A 6,926-nucleotide genomic window follows, 5' to 3' on the forward strand; every position below is an offset into this window, starting at 1 on the left:
TGGAAAATTTTGGATGTATTTCCGAAATATAGAATTCTTTGTTTATTTCAAAATTCACGCCAGAAATTGCATGTTTGATATGTTTAATTGTATTTTTAACAAATTATACGTGGGTAGAGTATTATAACGGGTTATTTCCATAAATTGGGTCTTGTGCACTGTTCGGACCCCATTTTGATATGAAATTTGTATTTTTTTCAATATTATTGATAAAAATAAATTCTATAGTTGGAAAATGTGATTTAATATTCAATGAACTCATTTTGAGTTGATGAATATCAGAAAATGGATATTTTATTGAAGAGATTGAAAACTGTAAAAATCAGAAAAAAAAGGAAAAAGGGTATGAAACGGTAAAATGTCAAAGTCACACCCGAGGGGTGATGTCTGCATTTTACGTTGTTGTGTTGTGTGCAGGTTGGTGAACAGATATCCAGGGATAATATTATTGGTTGCATGTTTATTTCCTTTCTGTTAGCGCGAGGCGCTGTTTACGTTTCCGTTATGTTATTTATTTTAGGCCGGGTGGCCACACTTGCATGGTAGGAAACTGGATATCTATTCTTAACTTTGTATTATTAATTTCTCTTTTGTTTTCAAATGAAAATAATATATATATATGTAGCACTACAACATTTTCGAGTTATAGCGGCGGTTTATAGCAGCGGATGACTATTTCAGCTGCAGTATAGTACATTTTTTGCAGTGGATCATTTTATCCGCTGCTATAGGGACCATGCATAACGTATTATGATACATTTTTTGCATTTTTTGCAGCAGATCATTTTATCCGTTGCTATATAAATTTTTTTTGCAGCGGATAATTTTATCCGCCGCTATAGGGACCATGTATAACACATTTTTTGCATTTTTTTTGCAGCAGATTATTCTATCCGCCACTATATGACATTATGGTGCATTTTTTGCAGCGGATTATTTTATCCGCTGCTATAGGGAACCATGTATAGGATATTTTTTTGCAGTAGATTATTTTATCCGCCGCTATATGACATTATGGTATATTTTTTTGCAGCGGAATAGTTTATCCGCCGCTATAGGACCCATGCATAAATAAATTTCACACTCAATTTTTTTCATGATGATTAAAAAAAAAATTCAAATAATTTGTTGCCGCGGATAATTTTATCCGCCACTATAGGACCCGCACATAAACACTCAAATTTTTTTTACAGTGTTTAAAAAAATTTGACATAATTTATTGCAGCGGATAATTTTATCCGCCACTATACAATATTTTTTAATATGATATATATTTTTTTGTAGCGGATAAATGTATCCGCCGCTATAGGACCCGCACATAAAGAAATTTCTCACTCAAATTTTTTCGCGCTGTTTCATACACAAACCGTGGAAAAATAATTCATTTTTCTTAAAGCCGCGAAAAATCACATTCATTTTCCCTCTTCCCTCTCATTTTCCTTCGCCTCTTTCACTCTATCTCGTTTTCCCCCGACCGCTTCTACGATAGCTTCTACTTTGCTTGCTTCTCTCACGCTTGCTTGCGCGAAGGCTTAGAGTCATTTTCGTTAGGTCCAAAAGCTTCCGTCAAAGCGAAAGATCTGATCCAGCAGAAATCCCTCTGTTTGTGCTTGTGAGATCTACTTCGACAATCCGGTTTGCAACATCTGGTAAGAGCTCTCTCTCTGTCTCTGTCTCTGTCTCTTTCTCTCTATGTATGATCCTAATTTTGAGCATTTTTCCCTTTAATCTCTATTTTTCTGTGGTTTATGTATGAAAATCAAACATTTCTAGTTGTTTTTGTTCTAAAAGAGACGTATATATTAATTTTCTTCCAAAAAAATTAAGTAAAATCCAATGATTTCCAGTAAATCATGCCCAATTGCTAATACAATTATTGTTGTTGTTCAAAGTATCCGATCTGTTGAGTTCAGATCTTTTGGTGTTCAAAAGGTGAGTGGAGTTAACCTATCATCAAAGACTGGTATTATATACATGTATAGTGAACTAAAAACAAACTGCTTGTTCTTCATTTGATTCTTTGATTTTCAAATCAGGGTACCGCAGTTGAACGAATCTTGGGGGAAATTGTTCATAGCAAACACATGGTTACGCCAATTGATTATTTCCTATGCATTAGGGATTTTGTAGGGAAGGTGTGTTTCTCTTATGCATTTTTTCAATCTATATAAACATTCTGAATATTTTTGCTGTAGATGTACTCTAAAGTTTGAAGTGATAAGGGTGATATTAGTACTAAACATGTATCCCTTTTCTCTTTCTACCACTAAAATATTTTTTGATGCACTTCTAAAATAGATGAACTTAATTGGCTGAATGTCATTTGTCATGCCTTGAGGGTTGATTGGTATTCTTCCTAGCATGTCTTGTAGCTTTAAAGCAATGCAAGTAGATTATGTTGCATGGGAAACAAAAATATTTTACAATATAGAGAAAAACACAGATTTAATGTAAAAGTACTAAGGAAGTGAATTAAAAAAAAATCCAATTTGAAATGGTGGCAGTGGAAGCTTCTCTACACATCCATTGCTTACTTAAAATGTAGCATGGAGGAGATAAATTACTATTTCATGTGCAAATTGAATTATCATAGCCTTAAACAAGTGGTGCTAACAGTCTTGAAAGTTAAAACCATGGAGTAAGTTAGATATCTTTTCTTATAGGTTAGTGGTGGACACAAGGGACAAAAATTTAGGAAAACGGACAACCAGAAACTTACTTGATAATTGAAAATATTATAATGGATTAATGGGGTAACCTAAGTGTAGAACCATTGGAATTGACTTGGGTGTTTTAATGAGCAATAGCCATTTCAAAACTAAGTCTAATTCTATAGATTGCTATATTCAATGTTATAAGACGCAGGTTCAACATGGGCCCCATAGCTCAATTGCAGGGGTGAAGCCAGGATTTTCTTGTAGTGGGGGCAAACTATGGTTAGTTGTATAGTTGAAGAACTTAAAGATGAATGGTTTTAGAGAGAAATTCAGAGGTTTTTGGTTAGAAGTTGAAGAAAATGATATTTAGGTCATTTCCTATTAGTATATGAGAAGGCCCTGTCAAGAGGCAATGTCATCAACAAAAAATGGAAGGGAAGGGGGGGGGGGTTGGAGGGAGGTGAGGGTGTGGGGGCAAATGGGGAGAGAGGTGAGGGAGTGGGGGCAAATGGGACATGTAATTAGTTGAAAATACAGGGGTGTCTCAAAGTTCACTAGCTCTGCCCCTGCTCAGTTGGTTTGACACATTGCAAAGCAACTCTGAGGTCGTGGGTTTAAGTCCAGCTTATACCCATAAAAAAATGGACAGGTTCAACATTATTTTGTAACTTGTTTTAAATGGAAATACGTAGCTAGTTAAACAAAATTATTATCGAAACAATAACATAATGGTTCCCCATAAGTGATAAGGGCTGAATCATTGATTTTTCTTAGAGTTTGAAAATTTCACCCATCTTAAGTAAAACTTTTTGATGCCTAATTATGCACTTTGAGGAATACATAAACATAGTATCCTTTTAACTTTGTTGATCTTACCATTCTTGTTCTTTTAAATCCTTTTAACTTTCACCAAAGCATTACTTAGACTGTCATTTTTAGTCTTCTTTGTGCATGCCAAAACTATCTCAAATGACTTCATTTTATACCCTATTGGTGCTACACTTAAATTCATTTGTAGAATCTAAATAAACCTACCTCTAGTTGACAATGATTTTAGATATTACAGGCCTCATTTGTTTGCATTAGAAACTTCTAAAAATTATTTCGCAGGCAGCTAAAGAGCAATGAATCTATCTGTAGGACATATCTGTGTCCATTTCCTGTTTGTGGATAGATGTTTGCTATATTTTTCTTTATAGTTTGTTTTATTTGATCTACATCTCCTTGGGTGCAATTTTATTTTCAGCTGGCCTTTGTTTTCATTATGTCTTGGTAAAAAATAAAATAAAAGAAAAAAAACTGCCCAGCTACTATTAAATCATTTATCTTGATAGCATGGCTGATCATGGTTTTTAGGTATGACTCCTTTTTTGATTCATACCATCTTGACATAGAGGGCAATGGTGTGATATGTCTAGCTATTGACGTTCTTCCAACAGAGTTTGCAAAAGAGGTAAAAGATTCTGATTAATAAATCCTTTATTCCAATGGTTAAGTTTTATGTTCTATCTACGTGCAAGATATGAAGATTATTTTGAGGACCATTGCATATCTTCTTAACTCTCGAGTTCTGGTTATAAAATATTTTTCATTGTGTAAAGGCTTCCCAACATTTTGGCAATATCCTGTCCCAATTTATTGATAACTTGGCTTCCTTCAAAGATATTTCAGAATTGCCTTCCCATTTAAGAAGAGCTTGCATAGCCCATGAAGGAGCACTTACTTCCTTGTATGAATACATCCCTCATATGCGAAACTCTGATTCTGAGTAAGTTTCTAATCCTGTCCCAGTCTTCCTTGTTTTTTTTTTCAAATATAAGTTATATCTGTATGCTTGATGAACTACTCCAGTTTTTTGTTTTATTTTTTCACTTTTGAAATTGTCATTGTGAACTAGTTACACATGGTTATTTCATATTATACTTGTATGTTTTGTCTTTTCTTTTTTCTTGTTTTTTTTCTCCCTTTTGGTTGTTTTTTATCCTACAAATTTACTCCCAAATGATACATTTCATCTTCAACTGTACGATATCATTAACTAAAACAATTCATATGAGAATGAAGTAAAATGTTCCAACTCAAACTAGTCACTTCTCTAGAAGGTTATAATTCATACGAGAATTTTATTAAGATGTTTTTTTCTTTTCTTTTTTTGATGGGTAAGCTGGACTTGAACCCACGACCTCAAAGTTGGTTCGCAACGTGTCAAGCGAACTAAGTTATGGGTCTAAGCCCTTGGTAGAATGTTATCTACTCAAAATAGTCACTTTAGTAAAAGGAGATATATTAGCTTCTCTTAAATCGTAAACTGTGAAGTATATCTGTATGGTTTATGATGTTTTTATTTTATATATTTTCTTTTCTTAACAGTTAATATCTCCTCTTGATTTGCAGTGATTCATCCGAAACTATTCCAAATGGAAACTATAGAAAGAAGAAATACAATATATCGGTGGGTGTTAGAATTTTTGCAACCATCTAAATGGTTTCCGTCATCTTCCTCACACCAAATTTATCTAATTTTTCCTTTTCATCCATGAATTAAATAATGTTAATTCCCTAATTAGTTTCTGGATTTTATGGATTATCCTATCATTTCTGATAATTGTTAGGTTAGGTTCTGTTCGACATTAATGATCTTATACTCTTATTTAAATTTGACAGGTTTCTTTAAGTGGTCATTTGTTCGATCGATTTCTAATAAATGATCCATTGGATATTATCGAAGCTGGTGGTGGTTCGTTTCACTTGGTTAGTTGTGAAGTGGGTCAAAGTGTGTTAACCATGTCACATTCGGAGCTTTAAGTAAGTTTACCTTTTACTCAACACTGATTTTTCAGAAAGGACTATAGCCATTTCTGTGGATTGAGGCATCTTTTCTAACTATGGAAATTCGTAAACTTTGTGAAATAGCAATCTCTATATTGCATTTGATTTATACTACAACAGCCAATTTTACCACTTGGGATCTCCATTAGAATTGCAACAGTTTTATCTTATTTATACACAGAATTTTGCATGTGCGTGCAAATACATGAATGTATTTTTGTGTGTGTACTTATTGGACTAGTAACGTATATGTGGATTTAATCTCTTGATGTATCAATTAATTCCATAGATGTGTTCACATGTTTGGTTGTTGGTGGGTACGTTCTGCATCTCTGGCACAGATATAAGTTGCTCTTATTTTAACCAAGGTGCCATTTTTTTTTCTAAGCATGGTACCATTGATGGTAATGCCTCTACTCTACCTCCAAAGAGTCACTCACTTAAATTATAATTGAAAATCAATGTCAGATCAACAGTTTTTGCCTTGACTTTTTCAAATGTATCAAACATAACAAATATGAATTGTTCAATTAAACATACAAATGAAGGTTTCTTTTGGAAATAATAATTGTTCAGAATAAAATGGATTTATATTGGAACCAAGAACAAAAGCAGAATAGTAGGTATTTATCAAATGGGCCCATCTGGAAACCTCACTTATGCGACTAGCTAAGTTGATAGGCATTGCTTATCCAATGCAAAGTATAGGAAAAACATCAAATACTCTCAAGAAACCTTAATGAGCACTTTGCCATGTGTTTTCATGAACTTATGATACTTGGGAGATTTTTTTTTTCCCTCTTGCTAGTCATTGAACTCTATTTTTGATCCGATATAATGCATAGTAACCAGAACAAAAGAGTGATTGAATGCAGAATTAACAGGTACTTGTGCATCATGTGGTATTCTTTGGGACTTGTTTCTACGAAACATATTTGTCTAGTTTTATATTCTGATCTGTTAGTCAATGGGGGTCTTCTGGCTATTTGACAGGTTGGTGCTGATGATAGGGTAGTTCTTGATCAAATATATTAGAAAAAAAAAAGTGACCTATTGCAGCGGATATTAATATCCGTTGTTATATGTGTTAATTTTTTTTTTTAAATGATATGTTGCAGCGGATACTAATATCTGCCACTATATATGTTATATTCTATTTGTTAAAAATTTACCTATTGCAGCGGATCTGAATATCCGTCGCTATATGTATAATATTTTGTTTGTTAAAAATTTAACCTATTGCAGCGGATATTCAGATCCGCCGCTATATGTATTATATTTTATTTGTGAAAAAATGGATCTATTGCAGCGGATATTGAGATCCGCCGCCAAATGTACTACCTGCAACAGCGGAATAGATTATCCGCTGCTATAGTTAGCGACGGAGGCAACCACGACGGATCTTTGGTTCTGCTGCTCATCGCCGCAATAGCTTTTACC

At 33.7% G+C, this 6,926-nt stretch overlaps 1 long non-coding RNA gene across 5 annotated transcripts; it reads left to right on the top strand.

Annotated features, from left to right (window-relative positions):
- The first annotated feature begins 976 nt into the window (after positions 1-976).
- LOC147388998 (uncharacterized) lies at positions 977-6,650 on the top strand. Of its 5 annotated transcripts, none has more exons than XR_015170727.1 (7): positions 977-1,649; positions 1,893-1,932; positions 2,037-2,135; positions 4,014-4,110; positions 4,320-4,425; positions 5,052-5,109; positions 5,322-6,650. It is a non-coding gene; the product is annotated as an uncharacterized LOC147388998 (long non-coding RNA). The 5 variants fall into 5 exon arrangements; XR_015170729.1 differs by having other exon boundaries at positions 4,052-4,110; XR_015170726.1 differs by lacking the exon at positions 1,893-1,932.
- Positions 6,651-6,926: the final 276 nt, after the last annotated feature.

The sequence above is a fragment of the Akebia trifoliata genome, chromosome 12 (genome assembly GCF_017979445.1).
Source record: "Akebia trifoliata isolate Shusen 1 chromosome 12, ASM1797944v1, whole genome shotgun sequence".
NCBI classification, from domain to species: domain Eukaryota; kingdom Viridiplantae; phylum Streptophyta; class Magnoliopsida; order Ranunculales; family Lardizabalaceae; genus Akebia; species Akebia trifoliata.